The following is a 26,356-nucleotide window of genomic DNA, read 5'->3' as shown; positions in this document are numbered from 1 at the left end:
ACGGACAATAGTGATGGTTCAGCCCCTGTCCGCCAACGCACATCTGATGCCCTCCATCTCCAGTCCACGTATAAACCTTGCTCTTCACCCAAACGGCCCACCTGGAGAGGCCACAACAGAGGGATTCTGCTGGAAGAATTTGGCATTTCCCGATGGTTTTGGTGTGGGGCAGATCTGTGTGCCTCGCCACACCAGAGATAGCAGAGACCGCTCCATGGCACGCAACAAGGTCGGCACAAGCCCGGGGCGACGCTGGGACGCCTTGGGGGTCTAAGATGGCTTCTGCCTTCTCCGCCTCTGCCAGCGATGATGGTGATGTCAGGTGAACGTGCTGCCAAATGCACTCCAGCATCAGTGCCCTTACAAAGTTGTGGGGGCCACCTCTTCCTGGGCCACGGGAGGGAAGGGGGTAGCCACGACTAGCACAGTGGCTTTCTCCCGCACAACGCCGTCTGTTTCACAGCTCTTCCCTTATTGCTTCCTCCAATAACCTCTGCCCAAAACGTCACCCCGGCGCCTGCTCAGCCGGCGTTAGGCCGAGGAGGGCCCTCAGGGCATCCCCCTGCAGGGCTAGGGCAATGCGCGCTGGCGTCTCGGTGGGGCTCCACCCGTTCCAGGTGGCAAGTTCGACTTGGGCCAGGTAAGACACCAGGCCGCTGGCACCACTGTACCCGGGGAGCTTCAGCGTGGGCCTTGTGGCAGGAATTTCCAAGGCCCAGCGGCATCACGTTGCCCACCCCTGGTGTGGGCCTCGAGGGAGACGGGTAATTTGCTCCGCTACTTCCCCCGGGTTGGGAAGCCTGGGAATGCTCATCCTATCGGGGTTCCCTGGAAAGGCACGATGCTCGGTTCCCGTCTGGGTCAGCGTCTTACCATTGGGAGCCCGGCCCGGCCCATGATGACAGATGAGAAGAGTTCGTTTCTCTCAGCTGACATCCTTGTAGCGACATGCACAAAAACAGACCGGACCCAGGGAAAGATCCCACTCAGTCACGCACAGACAGGGGAGGCGATGGTTACAGTCAGGGTGACTCACAAACATTCATGTGAATTACTGTGTAACCTAGGCTAAGTAACAATAAATAAATTTGAACTTCAAACCATAATCCCACAAAAACATTTTAAAACCAGAACAATAAATAGTGCTGATTATTAGGAATGCTGGGGTGGGCTGTTGGCCACGGCCCCCTGGAGCACCACAGTATAATATTATTCCTGAATGCAGACAATTGGACTGTAGATGCTGAGGTACAGAGCGAAAGTCAAACTGCCGGAAGAACTCGGTGAATTGAGCAGTATCTGTGGGGGATAAGGGGTAGTCAATATTGGATACAAAAACCTACATCGGTATTGAGAATGTGCAGATGGATAGCCAGTAAGAAGGGGTGAGGGAGGTGCTGGTACAGCCTGGGATGGAGGGGTTGATAGGCAGATAGAGACAGGTCACGGGGAGGCGTGGCGACAGTGACAGAGACTGGGAGGTGATAGTGAGGACAACAAAAGACAGGTTGTAGAAACTGAGTGGAACCAGATAAGGGAGGTAGGTGCAGGAGAGGGCAAAGAGACTGAATGTGTGAATGATAGATAGACCAACTGGGAGGGGGAAACAAGCTGGCAAACCCAGGTGCTGTGCTCTGCGTCGGCCAGTCCGAGCGCAGACGGGGTAACTGCTTCGCCGAGCAGCTGCACTCTGTCGACGACGGCCACCCTGCGTTCCCTGCTGCGAGCCTTTCAGCTCCCCTCCTCGTTTCCACATCCGCCTCGGTGTCCTCAGCCTCCTCCAGGTCCGGAGTGAGGCTAAATAAAGACGAGGTCTGCCCGGATAGTCTACAGCCCAACGGCATGAATGGTGAATCATCCATCTTCACCAGATCTTCTCACACACACCCTACGTTCGACTCCTCGCCCACTCTCACCCCTCCCCCAGTTCTGATTCCCTGCATTATTCCCCTCCAAAGCATTAAGCGCACCATGAATTTAAGAACGAAAATAACACGTTAGAACAAAGCATTTTGCTTTCTACTTCACATCAGTATTTGCCTGTACATTTATACTTCAATGTCCATTTAGGGCCCACTGGCCCTGATCTCAGCTACGTATTTGCCTTCTGAGAATCTGAGGCAACTGCCTTCTTGCTCTCACCACGTCTGCGACCGGTGCGTGTGATTCACTGCAAAAAGATCTCATCTCCAAGTTAACATCCAGACTGTGTGGTGAGTCAGTATCTGAGCAGGGGAAGAAAAAGCCCCACCTTATCCAGTCTCTCCTTTCAACTCAAGCCCTCCAGCCCTGGCAACGCCCTGAATGGCTTCTGCGCCTTTCCCCGCTTGATGACATCCTTCCGGCGGCTCGGCAGGCAGGACTGCATGAGGTTCTCCAAATGTGAAGTTGTAACGTAGCATCCCAACCCTTGGACTCAATGTCCAATGTCAAATAAGATGTGGAAGGGGGAGTAAAGCTTGAAAGAATAACTCCATGAGCTGAGGCATTGGAATGGCTGTTACTTGGGTCCTTTGCTCCTAAGTGGAGCATGAGCCATTGAAGATCTCCCAACGCCGCCGTCCGCTGTAGTTGATGGTCTGGTTGGAGTTCGTCAATGCTTCAGCAATCCATTGCATCCACTGTACAGGGGATTGACCTACACAGCGTCACCAGTTGGCCAGCCTTACCCACGATCACCTCTCGTGATGGGGACGTAGGGCTGGACTTCGAGAAACTATTTGAAAGGGGGTAAATGGACGCTGGTTTTAAAGAGTTTGTTGAGTGAAGCAAGCATCCCAGCAAGCAAAGGGACTTGGCCGGTGAGGCCCAAGTGAACAGCACAGTCTGAACAGCAGAATAAATTATATCATAATTTAAAAGGAAGCCATGTAACTGGTTACCCAAAGCAAGGAGAGAGTGATGTGCGGAACACTATTGCAGGTGTGATTGGGGAGACAAGATAGCCTGTCCTTCAATGGGAACTGGTTGCCAAAGTTCCCAGACACTTGGGGCAGGCTTTGGATAGAGGAAAGGGTGGGGGTGAGCTAGCGAAGGGCGCAGAGCTAGAAGGGAGGGGAATTAAGGTGGCTGATAGAGAAAGCAGCATGCATGGGGAAGAGTTGGGAATAGAGATAGCCGGGTGTGTAGACAGACACGGGGGTAAGTGGTTAAGAGGATGGATGTCAGGTGGAGGGGATGGGTATATCACAGTGAGATGGAAGTTGTCCTTGAGACTGGTGGTACGCGATTTCTGGCTTTTGTTTCTTCTATTATGGGAATGCAGAGAAGAAAGAATGTCTTGGGTGACTGGGGTCTTTGAGAATGCTGGCTGCTTTACCAAGGGAGTAACTCTTTGCACTTTCTTGTGTCAGAGACAGAGCAGTTGACGTACAAGCCATGATTCATCCAGTGAGGATGCTTGCTGTGGTGAAGCTATACAATAAGTGAGGGTCGACGTCGAAACGCTGTGTTTCTTTTGCCTCTTGAGAAAGCAGAGGCTCTGGTGTGCTTTCTTGGCCAGGACATCACGATAGATGCAGTCTTCCCCGGCAGTCCTGGAAGGGACTATCGCATCTCTGTAGGTGGGGGAGTGGGCAGATATTGCACTAATGAGAAAAGGTGGAGAGTGCTTGCTGTGGACAATCCTTTGAATAATACTGAACACAGAGGCATTCTCTTAGTGAGGGAAATGCCGGAGACTTTTCAGCCGCAGCCACCCCTGCCCTGCCCCCTGTCAGGAGATTACTGTGGAGAACTTCGAATGCTGGGTTGAATCACCCAAACAATACTGTGCAGTGAAGAACCCACTCATGTGCTCTACTGTTCAGTGTTGCAGAATGGAAGCCTGCAGACGCCCACTCCCACTCTGCTCCCGTAGGCTGATGGACAAGTGGATGAAGTCACCTCTCCCTGCAGTGCAGCAAACTGTGGAAAGTGGCAGATGTCAGCAGAAGCAGGAACGGAAACTGGCTGCGATCCTCCCCCTGACCTCCATGTCACGACAGACTGTGCGCAAATGTCACAATGGAGGACGAGGCCCAATGTCTAAGGGTTAGCTCCTTAAGTGGCACGGTCCCAGGGAAAATGGAGCCAGGAAAAAAAAACACACAAATGTCGCCTCAGTAAATGCTTACGATCCTCAGATAAGAGAGATTGAAAATCTCGTTGGCAATAAATTTGCCTCTGTAGTTTCTACAGGGGGAATTTAACACCAGAAAGCACAGGAGAATGAGAGTCCTGATGATATATGTGGCATAAAGAGCTCAGATGTACACACTCTGTGTTACACAATTTAAACTATGGAACACTGCTTCCTGGAGTTGCATGAGCAAGTTTCTACCATAGTTCCCCCATTGGTTGTGCTAGATACAAATTCATTGCTCTGTCACCTTATGCCCAGCATAACTGAGTCACAGAAACAGGCCTGTCACCATACTGAGTCTGTGCTGAGCATTTGTACGAATCTTGCTTTCATTCCATTTTCCCTTTATTCTTATTAACTCTCCTTCAGATTCTATCACCGGGGGCAATTTACTACCAACCTGCATGTCTTTTGGGAGTTGGACAAAACCAGAGTACGGGAATGAAACCCACATCTTCACAGGAGGAGCATACAGACTTCAGACAGACTTCAGACAGACAGACAGACATACTTCATTGATCCCGAGGGAAATTCGGTTTCGTTACAGCCGCACCACCAAGAATAGTGAAGAAATATAGCAATATAAAACCATAAATAATTAAATAATAATAAGTTAATCATGCCAAGTGGAAATAAGTCCAGGACCAGCCTATTGGCTCAGGGTGTCTGACACTCCGAGGGAGGAGTTGTAAAGTTTGATGGCCACAGGTAGGAATGACTTCCTATGACGCTCAGTGTTACATCTCGGTGGAATGAGTCTCTGGCTGAATGTACACCTGTGCCTAACCAGTATATTTTGAAGTGGATGGGAGACATTGTCCAAGATGGCATGCAACTTGGACAGCATCCTCTTTTCAAACACCACCGCCAGAGAGTCCAGTTCCACCCCCACAACATCACTGGCCTTACGAATGAGTTTGTTGATTCCGTTGGTGTCTGCTACCCTCAACCTGCTGCCCCAGCACACAACAGCAAACATGATAGCACTGACCACCACAGCCTCGTAGAACATCCTCAGCATTGTCCGGCAGATGTTAAAAGACCTCAGTCTCTTCAGGAAATAGAGACGGCTCTGACCCTTCTTGTAGACAGCCTCAGTGTTCTTTGACCAATCCAGTTTATTGTCCATTCGTATCCCCACATAGACAGCATCAGGGATCAGAACTGGACCTGGGCCTCAGGAGCTGTGAAGCAGCAGTTGTAATAGCTGTGCTACTGTGACAACCGAGTCCCCAATCAATTTGGCTCAGCCATTCCAGCACGGCAAACCTTGCTGCATTTGCTTGCATCGTAAAAGCTGCTCAACAAAACCTCTTCTCCAATGCGGGTGACTGGCCAGGCCCACAATTATACACTCCACTAATGAGGAGTTAGGACTGTCCTCTACACTTTATATTCTGCGGTGTCTCCTTTCACTAAAGACTGGCATCAATTCAAAGTGCTTCCATGTACATTTCTGAGTGGTTAACTATGCTACAGGGAATCTCTAACCTTTTGAAAGCAGGACTATACCAAATCTCATCTGCTTTTTGTTATGGTAATTGTTTCAGTATAGCAGCACCAGATGTTTCGGGAAAACCTACTCTTTCCAGAATTTGCTTTCTATTTCTGATTATTGAATATATACTGCTCTTTTATTTTGTTTCTAACATATCCCATTACGTCCCCAAATATAATCACTTGCATTGGTTTATAACTTCACCGTGATCTACAGTCTCCTGGCTCTTCGTCGTCAGATAATTGCAATTGGAGTCACAACAAAAAAACGCTGAGAGAGAAATCAAAGATCAGGTTGCATTTCCCGAGGAGTTTGGCATGCCGCAGACAGGTAGTGAGCAGAGGCAACTGAACAAAGCTTCGAAAGCTACTGCAGTTCTCCTGTCTTTGGAAACACGAATCTCTCAGAGAGGAAAATAATGTCTAAGGAGCTGTCAAAGGTAATAAGGGGATGGGACAAAATGAAAGCTTCCTCGGGGTTGTTGAAGGTGCTCCCTGTTTAATCCCTTCTTTACCTTTTGCCTTCCTCAATACTGGTGGTGAGCCTTTGGTCCATAATGACGGACGAGGAAGCTCGTTAGCTCAGCGACCCTTTTATTACGATAAACACAAAACAGACCGGGCACCATGACCCAATCAGTCTCGTGCAGACGGGGCAGGTGACCATCACACACCCCGGTTACAGTCAGGGTGACCCACAAATACACAAATGAACAGCTGCATAACCCAAGCTAAAATGGAACAATAAATGAACTGGAGCTCCCCGCCATAATCCCACAAAAGCATTTTAATGTAAGAATAATAAACTGTGCTGATCATTAGAAATGCAGGGGCAGGCTTTGACCACTCCCCCCGGAACATCACCCTGTCCCCACCTGAGGGTCAGCTGTTCGCAGCAGCCCCAGAGTCCGTAACAAAGTCCAAAAGACCTGGTGGGGTCCATGTTGCCATCTGGGGCACTGGGGGGGGGGGGTTCTGTCACCTCCTCCAGAAGAGACCCTGCCTGGGTGAGGCAAGAGGTAGGGTGCCCAGGGTGTCACCTCCTTCCTTCAGGCTTGCTGGGTTACTGGTGGCCAAGGGCCAACATGGTGCCAGCCAGTCCCAGTGCAGCATGACAGCCTTCCACGGCTCAGGCGCCTGCACCTGGAAGACCACATCAGAGATGCAATCGAGCACCTCTCCCGGCCCTTCCAGAGGCTTCCCAGCCTGGAGTCAGAACCGGGTTTATTATCACCGGCATGTAACTTAGCAGCAGCAGTTCAATGGAATGCATAATCTAGCAGAGAGAGAGAGAGAGAAAAAATAATAAATAAAATAAAACATTATAATAAATAAACAAGTAAATCACTTACTGTAGTGTTCTCGCTCAGGTGTAAGAGAACTCTGAACTAAACACCGAGATAAACCGTAGTCAATGAAAACAGGATCGCAGTAAGATTAACCGTTTACTGTTCACTCTTCCACATTAACGTCTGGTGAAAACTGTTGGTAAAACAATACAAAATTTGTACAGTATTTGTTTCCTTCTTGATATCACAATTACATCGTAAATACTTGCAAAAGTAAACTACAACAACTACATTACATTAAAATGCAGCATACAGTCAGAACCTACCTACACCATTGATTGCTTTAAATACACTTCAACACAAACTATCCGCAACTCTTTAACTAACGAAAACATAAACCTTATCAACCATCATTACTTTTAACAGAATCAACGTTAGCATTTCTAATTCAACACATCGATTATCTCATGAACTTACGGCGTTGCTTCACTGATGTTTTTAGTGCGTAGAAAGAAAACTTTTCTTGTGCTGATCCTGCACATGTGAGCCCCGTCCTTCCCGTTCCTCCAAACTGGTATTTTCCTACAAGACGCTGCGAAACCGGGTGTGACGTCATCGCATGCCGCAATATATTGCAGACAATGAATTTACTTTAAACAATCCTAACTTTAACTAAAAAATGCTAACAAACGAATTACTAAAGCGAAAATATTATAAACTAAACAAATGCCATAAAGGCAACACACTTACGTATATTGAATAGATGATTAAAAATGTGCAGAAACAGAAATACTGTATATTAAAAAAGTGAGGTATTGTCCAAAGATTCAAAGTCCATTTAGGAATCGATGGCAGAGGGGAAGAAGCTGTTCCTGAATCACTGAGTGTGTGCCTTCAGGCTTCTGTACCTCCTTCCTGATGGTAACAGTGAGGAAAGGGCATGCCCTGGGTGCTGGAGGTCCTTAATAATGGACGCTGCCTTTCTGAGACACCGCTCCCTGAAGATGTCCTGGGTACTTTGTAGGCTAGTGCCCAAGATGGAGCTGACTAGATTTACAACCCTCTGCAGCTTCTTTCAGTCCTGTGCAGTAGCCCGTCCATACCAGACAGTGATGCAGCCTGTCAGATTGCTCTCCACGGTACAACTATAGAAGTTTTTGAGTGTATTTGTTGACATGCTAAATCACTTCAAACTCCTAATAAAGTATAAACACTGTCTTGCCTTCTTTATGACTAAATCAATGTGTTGGGACCAGGTTAGATCCTCAGAGATCTTGACACCCAGAAACTTGAAACTGCTCACTCTCTCCACTTCTGATCCCTCTATGAGGATTGGAATGTGTTCCTTCTCCTTACCCTTCCTGAAGTCCACAATCAGCTCTTTCGCCTTACTGACGTTGAGTGCCAGGCTGTTGTTGCGGCACCACTCCACTAGTTGGCATATCTCAATTCTGTACACCCGCTCGTCACCTTCTGAAATTCTATCAACAATGGTTGTATTGTCAGCAAATTTGTAGATGGTGTTTGAACTATGCCTGGCTATGCCAGTCATGGATATAGAGAGAGTAGAGCAATGAGCTAAGCACACACCCTTGAGGTGTGCCAGTGTTGATCGTCAGCGAGGAGGATATGTTATCACCAATCCACACAGACTGTGGTCTTCCGGTTGGGAAGTCCTGGAAAATAGTCCCTTTTTCCGGGTGGGGCAAAAGACCCATACTGAGATCCCCACCATATACTACTGCACTGGCACCCGAGACTGGCGGCCCAGCCCCTTCTGGGACATGCAAGCTTCACAGCAGTGTGCGAACAGCTCCACGTCCTGCCTGTATCCAGGCCAGCAGAAGCATTCACGCAATGTCTTTGAACACCGAAATGGCCGGCCCCCACCAGCCCGTACACTGACCGCAGCACCTCGGCATGGTGCTGGCCGGTCACCATTGGACATCTGCCATCTCTGGACCGGCAACCCGTCGTGCTTTGATCTCTGGATCTAGGGCGGGACACCTCTGCCCGTTCCGGCTGTCGTTCCACGCTGGGCCAGCACAGGATTGCTCACGTGTTGGCTGTGCAGCTGCTCGGGGTCCACAATGGGGAGGTTGTCGCCAGCTGTCATGCAAAGGGCCGTCATCGTTGCTTGTTCATGGTTCAGTTGTGTGGCGCTGGGCCGCTGTGGGGCGTGCTGCACGGCGGCAGGCCCTTGTGAGACCAGTGGTGGCTGGTGAGTGCCTGGTCTGCTTTCTGGAGCTTCCCTGCTGGAGAACCATGGCTTCAGGACCAAGCTGGAGCCCCCCCAACCCCCTGAAACATCACAATATGTTTATTAAAACCTACATCTTCGATTTGTTCTTCGTCAGCGATCCTTTTGTGCTTCATCAGCAGCCTGCCAGCTCTCCTGAAGAAGACCTTTGGCTGATTCAACTAAATGCTTTTGAAAGAAGAAAAATATACAAACAGACAGCTTGCCACTTCTGCCAGAGCCTTGTGTGAGATAACGGGATCACACAAGTGAGGGGCAGAATGAAAAAAAGGGGGAGAAAACCTTAAACCTCCCTCCCAAAAAAGTCTTTGACAGCTGACTAAGCCATTCACTTCGCTCTACCAGAAATGTCAACATTCAAATGACTTGAAAAGAGCTCTGGAATGCAGCAAATATCCTATAACAATTACAAATTATTAATTCAATTTGCTTACATAAGCAAAAAATATTTTTAAAGAATGCATAAAACATTTATAAATTGTCAATGCATTTAATATTTCTACAGCAGTTGACACTACTAACCAATCCCCATACCCTTTTCTCTCTGCTTCCGTTTTCATCTGGCTCAGTACATTTACACAGATTCCCCGGTTTAAGTGGTGCAGAAGCTTACTTCAATTTCATATTAAATTCACAATGAGTGCAGCACCTAATCTGTAGAACAGGAGGTGCGACTGCTGGTTGGTTCATCTCATGAAAGAGTGCCAATTAAGGCACACTCACAATCTAAGCATTTCACTGTACAGATCCAGTGCACTCAATCAGGGCCAAGTATACTTCTTAGCCACATGATGAAACAGTAAAGGGAAGGAAATCTCAGAACAGGTCTGAGCACCTGATATGCAAGCTCTCCTGTGGGAACTGCAGTGCTTTCAATTCTTTTAACGCATTTGGAAGTAAAGTTTTAGTTTAAGCTGTCAGAGCAATCCTTGGCCCTGAGACAAGAAGATTGACAGGACAGGAGGCCCACACCACTAGCAGTGCACATGTCAACAGCAAAGAGGCTTGCAGTCACCCCCAGCATGTGCGATCCGGGGAGAGCTTCTTCTCTCAGGAAGTTAATTGTACAAGTGGTCTGTGGTACTGATCGAGGAATGCACGCCTCGCCCCCAAAATGGTCAGCAGCACAGCTAAGAAAGTTACTAGATTCTTGTTCAAAGTCTGCCCTGTTCTCTTGGTCTGTTTTCCAGTATAATGTAGCTTTTGATAGAAACAGAATTTGCAAGCCATACTCCAGCTGGTCCATCCAACCTCCACTTCTGCTGGGATGAGGTATTATTAAGCTTTTAGAGAATGATAATCAGTCTGGTGCCCATTTTACCACCCTTGTAATGACATACAGATGATTCTGCCTAGGCATTAAAATGCAATAATGAAGTGGTAAAAATTATATACTAGAGCTTTAAAGTATGCAAACTTTTATTATTCTAAAACTTTCACAGAATGAAAGACAGCATTGAGAGATAGATCCAATCCAGAGGACTATTGATCCTAATTTTTGTTTAAAAATGTAGAGACCGACTTGGATCTGCTAGAATTTAGGCATTTCAGGTTAGAGGATCAGAATTTCTAAGTGTAAGTTGAAGGCAAAGTTTCCACCAGTGGAATAACATAGAAAGGACTCATCTAGTTAGTGCTGTTTCCCATGAGGGACTTCCCAATCAATCCCACTCCATCTGTTCTCCTCCCATTCTTTCCATTCTATCACCTGCAAATATTTACTCAATTTCCTTTTGAAGTCTATTATTGAATCTGAATTAACCAGTCAATCAGCTAATTCATTCCTTGTCTTAACATTGGTTGAATAATAATCATTTCTGGAACAAAGGATTAAAATGGGTAGAATCAGCACTGGGGACAACGAATTTTCGTGTATTCAGACACTTTCTATTGGTAAATTGGACACTTCAGTGGTTTAATACCATCTTCGGCTGCTTTGGTCTAAATTCTTAGTGATTTAAATACCTCCAACAAGTCTCAGTAGTGTTGTAAAGAGAAAAAGCCCAGCTTCTTCATTAACAGTAATCCTTCATTCTGGGAACTATTCCAGTAAGTGTGTGTAACCCCCTGGGTCGCCTCAGGCTCGCTCAGCTCGTTCTCGTCTAGGGGGAGCAGCCTTCAGCCCCACCAAACTGGGTAATCAGCTGGTGTGGATGCTGTGTGATGTCCCCGCCTTGCCCAAAAACAGACAGTACACCATATGCGATTAAATGAGTACAATTTATAAAGGCTACTATAACTAAGTGATTAATAATTATACAGTATATATGAAGAAAAAAATAAAGAAAAGGCACCAAATTTATCAAAGTCCAAACCACTTCGTGCACAACTGTTGGAGCTCAATTACTGAAGTCTTCTGGTCACCATTCGATCCCCTCCGAACTCCTCGACTCGCAGCTCAGGACCCTCCAAAGTGGTCAACCAAGCACTTCTAGCTTCATCCCCCCTCCTCGGAGTACCTCCGGGCTTCGGAGCCCCGCCTGGGGTCCGTTCCTTGCCCAGCTTACAGCATTGCGTCCTCTCTCTCGACCCCCTCGCGCCGATCTCCCAAAAGCCCGTCAACAAAAGCTTACAGACTCAGAAGAAAGAACAACATTAATCCTCATTTGGTTTATAAAGGAATACCATTCTCGTTATCAGTAAATTTTAACCCAAACCAGCTTCCAGCACTCTCTTGCAACAAAGAAACATTCCTGCTTTTAACAAAACAAAGAAACCCTTTCCCAACAGTAACAAAGAAAAAAGAAGAAACCCCCTTTACATGTGAAAGCCTTCACAACCTTCAAAAAACTTGGTGGCCAGCATTGGATAAACTTATGCTTCTAAAGGTAGATGGGAACTCAGCATATGAACGTTAGAATGGTCAGGTCCAGTCACACTGAAAGCACGGTGAATGAAATCAGCAATATGTAAATTCTGATCAGAGGATGCTGGTTCCACTCAAGATGGTCCCGAGCTACAAGGTCCATCAATGACGTGGCTCAGAATTGGTTCATAGGCATGATTTTGGTGACAACATAGGGAGTTAAATTTTAGGGTTTAGGGATGAGGGAGAGTTAGAGGTCAGGGGTAGTAGTCAGGGAAGTGTCTGCGCAGGAGGAGTGTACTCTGCAGTCGACATCAACAATCCTGGAGATTGTGGCATTGGGCATTGATGAGGCCAGCGACTCCCAGGTCCAGTCCTGGGTCAAAGCTACATATGGGCAGAGGGTCCCAGCCACAGGCAAGAGGTAAAAGGGCCAGTGTCTGCCGGGTCACCAGAAGTCAAGTTCCAGGCAAGTCCAAAAGAGAAGGCCCAGAGGCAGAGGCGTGTCTGTGCGAGTAAGTTTGTGGGTGGGAGGGATGGGAAAAAGTCTTGTTCTGCTGTTGTTGTTTTGTTTCGTTGTTGGTGTTGTCGCTGCTTGTGTGGTTCTGCAGAGCATTGTGGACATGCTATGTTGGCACCAGGATGTTTGGCGATTCTTACGGACTTCCTCTAGCACATCATTCCATGTGCTGGTTGATAATGCAAGTGACATGTTTCACTGTATGTTTTGATGTACATGTGATAAATAAATCTGAATTGGAACTCAGATTCAGGACAGGTTGTAACTGAATAGTGTTGTATATTTGGGTGTGGAATCAAGGCTATAGGGAAGATTTACCATGAAAGGTCATATCAGTGTCAGAAATAATCTGGTTCAGTCTCCAACTGTTGCCGCAGGTGAGTGGGTGATCAGGGAACAGAGTTCATGGTGAGACAATCACTGTGACAAGTAGTGTGACAAATCACTGTCAGAGAAAGAGCAGCTAGATGAAGCTGAGGTCTGAATCATGTGCAGAAGATGAGAAGGCTACGTGAGGAATGGAAGGAAGGCATCAATAGATCCCTGTGGAACTATACAGGCTGAGGTGTAAGAAAATCAAACAAAAAATTTGCAAATGGTTTCCTGGGTTTTGATTGCGAATGGAGTCAGATGAAAGGATGCCCACCCAGTTGATTGACAAAATAGGAATGAAGAAGAAAGGTGGATGCAAACCTGGCTGAAGAGAGAGAAACATATTTTTAAAATGCCATTTGCGACTTCTATAAGGGCAATTACAGTGCTGTGGAAGGAGCAGGATCGTAACTGGAGAGACTCGGAATTGGAGCAGTGAGTAAGATATAAGGCACTGACTGTATCAGGGATGCACTGGAGGTGACCAGGGTTTTATTTGTTCTTTCTTGTATAATTTTGTGTAATTTATGTTTAATTTATTTTTCTGGTGGTTTTGTAACTGATAGGATGCTGCGGCAAGTGAGATTTTATATACGTACTTGTGCCGATGACAATAAACTCTGACTTTGACTTTGAAGGGTCGTAGATGGAGCAATTGAGAAGAGGAGTAATCTTGGTACAGACAAAGATTGATGGAATCTGCAGCCTCTTCCTCATAATGTCTTTGAATGGAGGTCAATAGTTAACTTTGAACCAGATATTGACGGATTTTTGAAAAGGAATATGAGAACTAGGCAAATGTAGTCAGATCATAGATTGACCATTAATGGTTCAATAGACTGAATGGTCTTTTTCTACTGTTGTTATCCAGGGATAGTGAATAGTGAACCTTAAAATCAGCTTTATATGGTCCAGCCATACAAACTAGCTCAGATCACCCTACATGAATAATTTATTTAGCACTTCCATCCAAGGATTAAAGTGTATTTGTAAGATACTCATTTTGTTAATTAATGTACTTCACTTGCTCTAGATTTGACCTACAATTAATGACTAGAATTTAAATGTGATTTCTTTGGAAGGAATCCAGTGCTATTTAAATATTAATCAGCTCGTCCATTTAAAAATGACAAATTATGTTGAATCCTCCCAAAATCAGTTAAAAAGTAATAAGTGGCAAAAAGAGCTTTAGCTTTATTTTGTTCAGATCAACAGACTTTAGAAAAATCCCCTGGGTCTGAGATAGAATGTGTTTGGCAACGAATGCCCTAGTTGGTTAAAAGGCAAACTTTGTATTACAGATTCCAGCTATCTGTGTCAAATCTTCATGTTGATCTTGCCAGGAGCTTCAAACCAGGTCAAGTATACAGTAAAATTTGCTCTAAAAGTATCGATTCTCAGTTGAAAATTACTTTTTTTTAGTGCAATGTATTGCCAATAGTTTCTGGATGAATCACACTGCAACAGAAATTCAACTTGCCACTTACAGTCACTGACACCTTCCTGCATCTACTGAGATTTCCTTGTGGAGCTTTAGAAGGGAAAAGAGTGCCTGCCATTGGGCACTTCTTGGATTACGATGCTTTATTTTCATTTTTAGTGACATAGGAGGAGTCTGTTTGGCCCATTGAGGAATTTCCAGCTCTCAGAGTATTCCCAACCCCCCCCCCCAATTATTTTCCAATAATCCAATCCATTTTACCCCTCTTCCCCCTCCCCCCAATTCTCCTTCCATCCACATACATTGAGGCCAAGCATCTCACCAAACAACATGTCTTTGTAAGATGTGGGAGGTAGCCAGAATGCCTGGACAAAGCAGTCAGAGGAAGCATTCAAAAGGAGAAGGAGCAAACTGTACAGACAGCACTGGATGTCAGCATCAAACCGGGGTTGCTGAAACATTGAGGCACCAGCACTAAGAGTTGTTCTCCTTCAGGAACACAACTCCAGATAGGCCTGCCTCATTATCCGCCTTCTATTTTCCAGCCTCTGTACCACAGCAACTTCACAATTGCAGAATTTTATTGCAATTTCACATCTCACTCAGGAATCCAGGCAGGGTGCAAAGGTTCTCTCGGGACCTTATGGACGATCTTGTGTCCGTATGATCAAAATATCCTCATGCTAGCCAAGGTAAAAACACAACCAGCAGAGAATGCTTGCCACAAAACTCCCAGACAAGTGCAGTCTAGAAATATCACATTACGTTTTGGAAAGGAGTACTTTCAAACAAGGGCAGGAGTTAGTTTCTGAAGATGGGTTGAGCTAGTCCCTGAAGGAAAGAAAAGTTCTCGTGTTTGCTTCTGTCTCCTCCTAGGAGTTTCTGCTCATCTTAAACCTGTCAAGCTAACTCAACTTCCAAATTTCAAACCTTGTCAGCTGCTGTTTCCTCATGCACTGCCTTGGGATACCTTTATAACTAAAGGTGCTATTGTATTGGAATACAAGCTGCTGCTGATGTTGTTGATGCAGAAGCATTCTGAATATGTGACATTAGAACCACAGCTTACATGAAGTTGAAACACAGAATGAGTTACTTGGACTGGACTGCTCGTACCTACAGTTTCATTTCTCTGTCCTTTCACATTAAAATCTTTCCTCCATTTGAGACTGAAACTTCGAAGTTTGTTTGCCACTGTGCAGCATTTTTGGGGAGGAACTTTACTTCAAACATCTCCCAATCCAGTTTCTATCAAGGGCCGGGTGTGGTGGTGTGGTGCACTGTTTAATTTGGGTTACTATATTCACAAGCAAGGGAGGGGTTTGATATAGCCACTCATGCATAATGTGGCTACTTTACCCTGTCCCATTTGCAATCTGTTTAGAACATGTTGCTTAAATCCAAGTTACTTTGCCTTTGTGCCTGAATACGCTTTTTGTTTCAGCATTAATAATTCAGTCTTCATTTTTTTTTAACTGTAGGAACTGCAAATGTAACAGAATCAGATGGTTTTGAAACTATTGGAGCAGGGAATGATCAGGGAGATCCCGGTGGATTGGTCAGTGAGTGCTACTGAAAGTTCATGGTACACTTTCACATTTGGATTGATGTGACATGGGAGAGATAATTCACAGCACTTGAAGCCAACTAGCTTATGGACCTCTGTGGAAGTCGGCTAAATATAGGCCAAGCCAGTCTGAGCTGCACCATTGAATTAATTATTCACATCCAGGTTTGATGTCATCTGTAATGCATTTAGATTTTGTGTTTGATATTTCATGAATTCAATTTTAATTAAAAAACATTTCACACATTTTATGTAGTTCTGATAAAGGGAAGACATTTGTGTTGGTTTGATAAACTTGTGGCAAGATTCAGATTTACTTTAACACCTTCCATCTTCTTGAACAATAGGGTATTTCAAAAGGAGGGCCTTGGAATTTGCACCTGAAGCTAGCTAGCAGTACAGACCATACAAACCCCCTTGGGCTCAGAGATTTGATTGGCTCCTTCGTATCTGGAACAGGACAGTGAAGGTGTGATGGGCTCTTTGGCGAGTGAGTCAGCTTATCCAAGTCAAGGCCCTAGACCAGATCCACAGCTACCCTACCAAATAATAGAACAAATAGATTCATTGAAAGCAAATTATTAAGAAACATGGGAGACTATTTCTCTTATCGTTTTAAGTCTGTCATGGTGTAGCTTTACAAGATGAAGATGTCAATTTTCACCTACTGCAGGTCTGCTGTAACACTGTTCCAGCCACCACTGCGGATGAACTGTTCTTTACAGCCAAATTGACATTGCTGTCACTGGAAGATATTTCCACATTTGGTTTAACTGTGGGAGATCTCTCCTGTGCCAAGTTAGGGGAAAGCTCCACTCCACAGATCACTGTTGCGGGTCATCAATGGGGGCAAACATGATGTTTTTTCTTATTTATTCATTTACGGGATGTGGGTGTTGCCAGCTAAGCCAGCATTTACTGCCCATCCCTAGTTGTCCTTGGAAAGGTGGTGATGAGCTGCCTTCTTGAATCACTGCGGTCCCTGAGGTGTAGGTACACCCATAGTGCTGTTAGGGAGGGAATTCCTGATCTTGACCCAGCGACAACGAAGAAATGGTGATATGTATGTTTCCAAGTCAGGATGGCCAAGTCGTGGTGTTCCCAGGTATCTGCTGTTCTTGTCCTTCTGGATGGAAGTGCTGGTGGGTCTGGAAGGTGCTGCCTTAGGAACTTTGGTGTATTGCTGCAATGCATCTTGGAGAAAGTACACACTTCTATAATTGTTTGTCGATGGTGGGGTGGGGTTGGGTTGGATGCTTGTGGAAGGGGTGCCAATCAAGTGGGCTGCCTTGTACTGGATGGTGTCAAGCGTCTTGAGTGTTGATGGAGCTGCACTCATCCAGGCGAGAGGTGAGTATTCCATTATACTCCTGACCTGAGCCTTATCGATGGTGGACAGGATTTGTTTGGGGAGTCAGGAGGTTTGTTACACACCACAGGATTCCTAGCCTTTGACCTTCTCTGGTAGCCACTGTGTTTATATGGCTCGACCAGTCCTGTCATTGGTAATCCCCAGGATCTTGATAATAGTGGATTCAGTGATGGGGATGCCACTGAATGTCAAGGGACGATGGTTAGAGCCTCTCTTGTTGGAGATGGTCATTGCCTGGCTCAAATGTTATTTGCCACTTTGTTTGGATATTGTCCAGGTCCTGCTGCATTTGGGTATGAACTGCTTCATGATCTGAGGAGTCACGAATGGTGCAGAACATTGTGCAGTCTTCTGCAAACATCCCCACTTCTGACCTTATGACGGGAGGAAGGTCATTGATGAAGCAGCTGAAGATGTTTGGCCCTAGAACACATTTTTGAGGAACTCCTGCAGTGATGTCCAGAGGATGAGATAATTAACTACCAACCACCACAGCTATCTTCCTTTGTGTCAAGTATGATTCCAACCAGTGGAGAGCTTTCCCCCAATTCTTGATGACTATTTTAGCTAGGGCACCTTGATGCCTTGCTCAGTCAAATGCTGCTTTGACGTCGAGGGCTATCACTCTCATCTCACCTCTGGTATTTGTCAAGTGTGCTTTTCCCTTGTGTTGGTTCCCTCACCACCTGCTGTAGTGCCAGTCAAGTAGTCATGTCCAGTAGAACCCAATCAGCTTCATCTGTGATGGTACTACAGAGCCACTCTTAGTGATGGGCATTGAAGTCCTCCACCCAGAGTACATTCTGTGCCCTTGCCACCCTCAATGCCTCCTCTGAGTGCTGCTCAACATGAAGAGGTACTAATTCATCGGCTGAGGGAGGACGGTACGTGGTAATCAGCAGGAGGTTTCCTTGCCCGTGTTTAACCCGGTGCCATGAGACTTCATGGGGTCCAGAATCGATGTTGAGAGTTGCCAGGGCAACTCACTGTCTACCGTTTGCCACTGTGCCACCACCTCTGCTAGATCTGTCCTGCTGGTGAGACAGCACACACCCAGGAACGGTGTTGAACTCTGGAATGTTAACTGGAAGGTCTGATTCTGTCAGTACTACTATATCAGGCTGTTGCTTGACTAGTCTGTGAGACAGCTCTCCCAACTTCAGCACAAGTCCCCAGATACCAGTAAGAAGGACTTTGCCGGGTTGACAGGGCTGGTTTTGGCATTGTTGGTTCCGGTGTCTAGATTGATGCCGGGTTATCCATCCAGGTTCATTCCTTATTATTTTCTTTTTAGTGGTTGGATACAACTGAGTGCCTTGCTAGGCCATTTCAGAGGGCATTTAAGAGTCAACCACACTGCTGTGGGTCTGGAGTCACATATAGGCCAAGCCAGGTAAGGATGGCAGGATGCCTCCCTTGAAGGACACTAGTGAACCAGATGGGATTTTATGACAACTAACGTGGTTTTGTGGTCATCAGATATTTTTTTATGGAATTCAAATGCACCATCTGCCATGGTGAGATTTGAACTCGTGTCCCTAGTGCATAATTGGGTCTCTGGATTACTGATCCAATGATAATTACCACTACACCAGATCTCCCCAGTCAAAGAGAAGCACATCCATTTCTGCACGTTCAAAAGCTGTGAGATGAGGAAAGAAATCTTCAGTCCATTGCAGCTCTAGTTTCTTTCTGATTATTTCCTCTTTCAGCATTTCCCATCTTTGGCAGGAAAGACTTTCTGGATCTTCCTGGATGCCGGCATTTACTTCGGGATATCTACTGGGCTTTCCGCAGTGCCCACAAATGAGACAGAGTGCCTGCCAAGATCTAACCTGAAGATTCTCCAACACCAAGCAAACTGGACATAATCTCCATGATTTATTTCTGTAGAAAATTGACAACTCTGGGGGGGGGGTCAAGGAGCATTCAATTATCCCTCAAGAATCAGAACGAACATTCAATAACAGTTCTTGGCCTGAGACATCACAGAAAGCAAAGCCAGCCAGATGACTGATTTTTTGCTAACACAGTCATTCGAAGTTCAAAGTAAATACTGTATATGGCACTATATGCACCACTGAGATTCATTTTCTTGTGGGCATTCACAGTAAATACAAGAAACACCATTAGAATCACCTTGAGAGGAGAAGTCGGGGCAGAAGAGATTCAATGCCTGCACCACTGAACTGGTGCGAGGTTGGATCGTTCTGGGCGTTGAACTGATTTGAAGAGCTTGAGGGTGGCTTCAGTCTGGGGGGCTGAAATCTGGGCCTGGTGCAAGTTACTGGGTGATATGGTCTAGACCCTAAGCTTCAGAATCATTTTCATTTTATGCTTAATATCGGATTCAGAGAGCCATCAGAACCAGCTATCAAACACTCAAATGCACTATTCCTATTCTACACTGTGCGGCCTCCGTCGGTCGTGGTCGACCATGGGTACTGCGCCTCTGGTAGTCACTGGGAATGGTTTCTCCGGGGCACAAGTCAGGGCAGAGTTGATGTGGAGATCTGTCTGTTGCCCTTGCAGTGGGAACCCCCCTCTCCACACTGATGACGGGTCCAAAGGAACGACGAAAGTCGGTACAGTTTGGTGCCAGCAGAATCACAGGAGTTGCCGTGCCAGTGCTGGGTTCAGCAGTCAGCCACCTTCGGGACTCCGACTCCGGATTTTTCCTCGGGGTTTACTCTCAAAGCCTTTCCTGTGAGCGTGTATAGCCGCAAGGCAGCGGAGGTTTGAAATCGGATTTTTCCCTCTCCTAGATGAGCTACCATCCACGGTTAAGGAGCCCCATCTGCCCGGAGCAGCTGGTTTTAAGGCGCCAGTGGCCTGCCCTTGCCCCTTCTCCTGTCAGTGAGAACAGCTTCGCCGGGCATAAGAACTACGCCACACGTGAGGGCCAGGAGTTGGTTGTCAGAGGCTGTTTGAGACTCACGCCACGAAGAGCATTTGTTTAGCAGTGGGAGTTCGTCCCTACTATCACCCTTCGGCTATGACTACCCTTGCAGCCTATTCTACACTACCTACACATTATTATGTCCCTACATTCAAATTAACTTCCCAAGATTCAACCACTCACCTAGTGTACAATCAGTACACACTCCACTACACCACATGGGTTCAGACCAAACTGCATACCAAACTGCATGCTTTGAGGCTGTGGAAGCAAGTTAGAGTACCCAGAAGAAATCTGCAATGTCATGGGACAGATAGGCATCCGTTAGTCTCATGAGACCATGGATTTGTGTCTTGGAAAGTTTCCAGGGCACAGGCCTGGGCAGGGTTGTATGGGAGACTGGCAGTTGCCCTTGCTGCAAGTCTGCCCTCTCCACCAATGTTTCCAAGGGAAGGGCAAGGGCCGATACAGCTTGGCACCGATGTCGTTGCAGAGCAATGTGTGGTTAAGTGCCTCGCTCAAGGACACAACGCGCTGGCTTAGCTGAGGCTCGAACTAGCAACCTTCAGATCACTTGACCAACACCTTAACCACTTGGCTACGCGCACAGACAATACCCAAGGTCAAGGGTAAACCTGCCTTTCTCCTGCTATCTGTACTGTTCCATTGCACGATAAAGTAAATCAGCCTGCTGCTATGCAAATATGAATTAAAAATGATACATGAGTTTTCCCAAGATCTTTACATTGAACAATCACATTTACAGAAATCTAAATTAGATTCTTGAAAGCAATGCCCTTATCACCGATGGCATTGACAATCATCAGGGGAATGTCACAATGGGTGGTAGCTTGGAGATAATTTAGCAACAGTTTTTCCAGCTTAAATGCTGTATGCAGCTTGGCTTCCCATATTTCAGGAAAGATGCAGCTGAGTACCAAGGAGATTTATGAAGATTTTGCTTGGACTAGGAATTTGTAAATAGACGGTTGGGTAAACTAGGGTTATTTTTTATGGGTTAGACATCACCACCTGGTACTCCAGCTGCAGTAGCCTTGCAGAGGGTGGTTAGGGGAACAGAGAAGGTTATTGGGGTCTCCCTACCTTCTGTCCAAGACCTCTTTCAGAGTCGATGCCTCCAGAAGACACGGTACATCATTAAAGACCCCTCACACCTTCTCCATAAATTGTTTGTTCTTCTGCCATCAGGCAAACGTTACAGGAGCATCAAAACAAAAACCACAAGGCTACTAAACAGCTTCCTCCCAAAGGCAGTCAGACTGCTGAATAGCTGCTCTACCTGACTCTGCTTTAACCGACATGTGGCTGTTGTGTTTACTATTCATTGTTGCGTTTGTTATGTTATGATTGCACTTGCCCCCGGGAAACGCTGTCTCATTCTGCCCTGCAGAGCTGATGTATGGTTGGAATGACAATATAGTTTTAGAATCTAGCCTGAGGGGAGATGTGTATAAATTTTAACGTCAGAGCTATGTTCTCCCTATTTAGCTTATTTCCCTCAGCAGAGGGGTTGAAAATCAGGGACATGGATTTAAAGTAATCTACTTTACTTTAAATCAATTTCACTGTATGAGCACTCTGTGAGTTCATTCTCCCCCTCTGCCATTAACCTCTATAAGGAGTCAACCTATAGCCAGGGAAGTGATGACCCTCTCCTGTTGGACTGTTACTAACCTCTGTTTACCACACGCTGCTATTGTAGGCACCCTGTGCAAGGCTATTATCACTTCTTATCTGGACTGCGAATGTGCACCCATTACTGTATAGTATTACGGTAATACTTGTACTACCATCTTATTGTGAGCTCTTTGTTATCTTTCATCAAAGATATTGTTATCTTTGACTTGCATATCTTGTACATTTTACTTTTAAGGTAACTTTTTAAAAATTCTTTCTTACTTCTCTTCTGATACTCATCTATCTGTGAATTTGCAATGCTACTGTGACGCTGCAATTTCCTTTGGGATCAATTAAGTTTCTATTTGTCTATCTAATTTTTAACTCTAAAGCCCCCGGCAGAATGATCCGAGGGTTGTAAGGGTCCGGAATTTTCTGTTTGTAAGTCAGGTGAAACAAAAAGTCTTCAACACATGTAAAATGCACTCGGATATGTACCTGAACAATTGCAATCCAGGTGCTAGAAGTGGGATTAGAAAGGACATTTCTTTCTCAACCAGCATAGGAATGATGGGCCAAATGGTCTCCATCTGTGTGACCAACTTTTTTCTGGTTCCATGCACCTTCAGTCAATAAGTTTAGGCCCAAACTTCCTCCCAAACCCTCCACCCACTCACTTCCCTTCTTGTAAAACACCCTCAAAACCTGCCTCTCTAACTGGGCAGTTGGTCATAGTTCCTACCTCTCATGTGTACCTTGCTGATAGTTTATTCTATCTGTTTCTGCTGTTCTGAGTCCCATCTGGGTGTTCTGTATTGCCTACTGTGCCAGTGCACCAGGTTCACCTGCGATGTCATGCCAAGTGATCAACGTACAACCTGAGCAATTGCTGTGGTTCTATCAGACACTGGACTAGTTCTGAAGACTGGTCTGCTTACAGAGGGAAACTGTGGTCTTCAGTAAGCAAAGTCTTGGCAGAGGCAAGGAATGCCTCAGTCTGGCTTTAGCCAAGTTAATAACACCATTCAGAACCTATCTTGATAGCTAAGATACAAACAGCTATGGAAAGCAGAGATCTTATTCCAGGCAGAGACCCCACCTCGTACATGGCCATTAGTAGCCCAAAGTGTGCTGAGTTCACCAGTGAGATAATTCGGGGGCTAATTTAGAAAGGGCAAGAATACATGCACTGGAATTATAACATGTAATTACAAAGTCTCCATTACACCCAGTGCCAGATGCACAGAACATTTCCCTTGTTGGTTTATATTGATGATTGCAGCCACAGTTCAGTCTGGGCGTATACTCGTGAGTGGCCTGCGACATCCCAACCTAAATAGAGCTGATAAACGATGGCCCAGACCTCAAAGGGGAATTACACCACTGCATGCTTGCGTGTGTGTGTAGTTGGGGGATGGGGGTTGTGGAAATGGCTTGGGGAGTCAGTCCAGACATCTTTGTGGTTTGTTGTTCTTTCAGGTGGAACGCTGCAGAGCTGAGTATGGCTGGGGGAGATGTTCCATCAGCAGAGGACACGTCGGGAATCATAGCAAGCGCACGACGAAGGGCGAGGCTGCTTAGCCCTTCATGTCGCACTTACCATTCAGCTTCCTGCCTTCCGGTTTTGGTCCATGTTCCTGCCAGTCACCACTCCTCCCAGCACGCTTAAGTTGCAACCCTCAACTGGACTTCGAGGCAATGCTTTCCAAACGTCTACTGCCTTCTGTGTTAAAGATATTTCCTCATCTCCTCTCTTAGCTTCTACCATTTACTTTAAACCTCTGTTCTTTGACCTCTTTGTCAAAGAAAATCAAGTAAATAGGAAGAACCCAACATATCCGTTCATAGTTTTACCCAGTTACTCCCTTCCAATTTTGTTCCAAGAAAATAACCCAACCCAGCCAATCTCTTTTTATAACTGTAAATTTCCTAGTAAAATTTTCAAACTTTTATTACACCCTCGCCAATGCAATATCATCTTTCCTGTAAAGTGGAAACTGCACCTGTTGGCATACTCCAGCTGTTGACTTAAGGCTGATTTATACTTGTGCATATGAACTATGCCGTAGCCTACGCCATAGGCCTGATTTTCACTTCTGCGTGGGCTCTATGCCGTAGCGAGCATGCGTTGGTGTGTGCCAAAACACTAGTTGGCAGTGGGGTTTCTATGCCACTGTGTTGAGTTTCTTTGTGAGAGACATGGACGAGGAAATGCATTTCAAAAGTTTTCGCATGTCAGCAGGACAGATTTGTTGATTTGGTTCATCTATTTCACATAGGTGTACAGACATGGTGGAGAAGAAGCAACCGGAAATGCATAGGAGGAAATGCGATGCTACCAAGCGGACCAATCACAGTTGTTGTGGTCTGCATCGCCGCGATGCGCGAGTTACTTTTTTGTGGAGGTGCACGTCACCCTATGCCCATGGCGTAGGGTACACAGTACCTACGGCGTAGATGCAACACAGAAGTATAAATCAGGCTTAACACAACTTGAATAATATTGTGTGCGACAGTCACATAATCTTCCCCCTTCTGATACATCATGCCTTGGCTGAAGGAAACTATCTCATGTGCATTTAATTCCCTTATTGATTTATCTTGATCTTCAAGGTTCTATAAACCAAATATTCAAAGTCCCTTTGCTCCTCCACACCTCTCAATATCCTCCTATTTATTGAGTATTCCACTTCCATTTTGTATGCCTCCAGGGGCATTACCTCACACTTGCCTCTGTTCTGACCAACCAAACTATCACAACCTTCCTGCAGCTAAATGCTCTCTGCCAGCCACATAGTCAACTTTTATACCAGTTGCAGCTTTAATAATCCCCCTACACAGAAGACTAGTTCATTAATATCAATGAGAAGAATTGGATATTGAGCACTTAACCCTGTGGGACCCCAAAATTAATAGCTTCATTTTCACAAAACTACCCTTCAGAGTTTGTCGTACACTTTCTGCCATGAAGCTAATATTGAATTAAATTTGCTGCTATCCCTTTCATCTCAGGGGCTTTGACCCTTCCGACCAAACTGCTTTCAGGATCAGAATCCAAATCAGGTTTGCTATCACCGGCAGGTGTCATGAAATTTGTTAATTTAGCAGCAGCAGTTGAATGCAATATATAATATAGAAGAAAAAATAAATAATAAATGAATAACTAAATAAACAAATTAATTATAGTATATTTATATTGACTAGATTATAAATCCTGCAAAAACAGATATAATATTTATTAAAAAGTGAGGTAGTGTCCAAAGCTTCAATGTCCATTAAGGAATTGGATGGCAGGGGGAAGAAGCTGTTCTTGAATCGCTGAGTGTGTGTCTTCAGGCTTCTGTCCCCCCTACCTGATGGTAACAGTAAGAAAAGGGCATGCTCTGGGTGCTGGGGGTCCTTAAGAATGGACGCTGCCTTTCTGAAACACCGCTCCTTGAAGATGTCCTGGGCACTTTGTAGACTAGTACCCAAGATGGAGCCACTAAATTTACAGCCCTCTGCAGCTTCTTTTGGTCCTGTACAGTAGCCCCACCCCCCCCACCCCCACCTCCCTATATCAGAATGCTCTCCACGGTACATCTGTAGAAGTTTTGGAGTGTTTTTGTTGACATACCAAATCTCTTCCAAGTCCTAATGCAGTATAGTCACAGTCTTGCCTTCTTTATAGCTGCATTGATATGTTGATCCTCAGAGATTGTGAAATTTGTTGTGTTGCGGAAACTCTACATTGCAGTACATAATAGTGAAAAGTAAAGTATTTATAAAAAAGAAAATTAAATTAAATTAGTAGTGCAAAACAGAGGTAGTGTTCATGTGTTCAATGTCCATTCAAAAATCTGATGGTGGAGGGGAAGAAGCTTTTCCTGAATTACTGAGTGTGTGCCTTCAGGCATACCTCCTTCTTGATGGTAGCAATGAGAGGAGGGCATGTCCTGGGTGATGGGGGTCCTTAATGATGGATGCCTCCTTTTAGCGTTATTGCCTTTAGAAGGTGTCCTGGGTGCTGGGAAGGTTAGTACCCATGGTGGAGTTGGCAGAGTTTACAACTTTCTGCAGCTTTTTATGATTCTCTGTAGCAGACAGTGATATAACAGATTGCTCTCCATGGTTTACTGAAGAAATCTGCGTGTCTCTAGTGACATACGAATTCTTCTCAATTTCTAGCCTATAGTTACGCTCATGAACCTGAATTATATCATGTAAACTGGCCTTCTTGACCCTCGTTGTAACCTTCTGAAATAAAAATCAATCAGGAATCCCTTAACAAACACTTAGTCACAGAGTCATGGAAAAGTACAGCACTGAAAAAGGTCCTTTGGCCTCTCTAGTCCAAGCCGAACCATTTAAACTACCTTGTCAGATTGACCTGCACCCAGACCATAGCTCTCCATATCCTGCACCCCCACCCATGTACCTATCCAGTTTCTCTGAAACATTGAAATCAAGCTTGTATGTGCCCCACTTGCACTGGCAGCACATTCCACACTCTTAGGACAATCTGAGTGAAGAAGTTTCCCCTCATTTCACCTTTCACCTTTAACCCATCACCTCTTGTTGTAGCCCCACCTA

General features: G+C 45.6%; 1 long non-coding RNA gene across 1 annotated transcript in view; it reads right to left on the bottom strand.

Moving 5' to 3' along the window:
- Window positions 1–5,880: 5,880 nt before the first annotated feature.
- The window catches only part of LOC132382005 (uncharacterized), a 64,509-nt gene continuing 44,033 nt past the window's right edge, over window positions 5,881–26,356 (bottom strand). The window contains exons 3-5 of the long non-coding RNA XR_009508173.1: window positions 7,387–7,501; window positions 6,973–7,102; window positions 5,881–6,896 (exon numbers count right to left, since the gene is read on the bottom strand). This is a non-coding gene — a long non-coding RNA (uncharacterized LOC132382005). The remainder of the gene's footprint in view (window positions 6,897–6,972; window positions 7,103–7,386; window positions 7,502–26,356) is intronic.

This window comes from Hypanus sabinus, chromosome 27 (genome assembly GCF_030144855.1).
Source record: "Hypanus sabinus isolate sHypSab1 chromosome 27, sHypSab1.hap1, whole genome shotgun sequence".
Classification (NCBI taxonomy): domain Eukaryota; kingdom Metazoa; phylum Chordata; class Chondrichthyes; order Myliobatiformes; family Dasyatidae; genus Hypanus; species Hypanus sabinus.
Note: the sequence above shows the minus strand (reverse complement) of the source record. Positions and strands in the feature narration are given on the sequence as shown.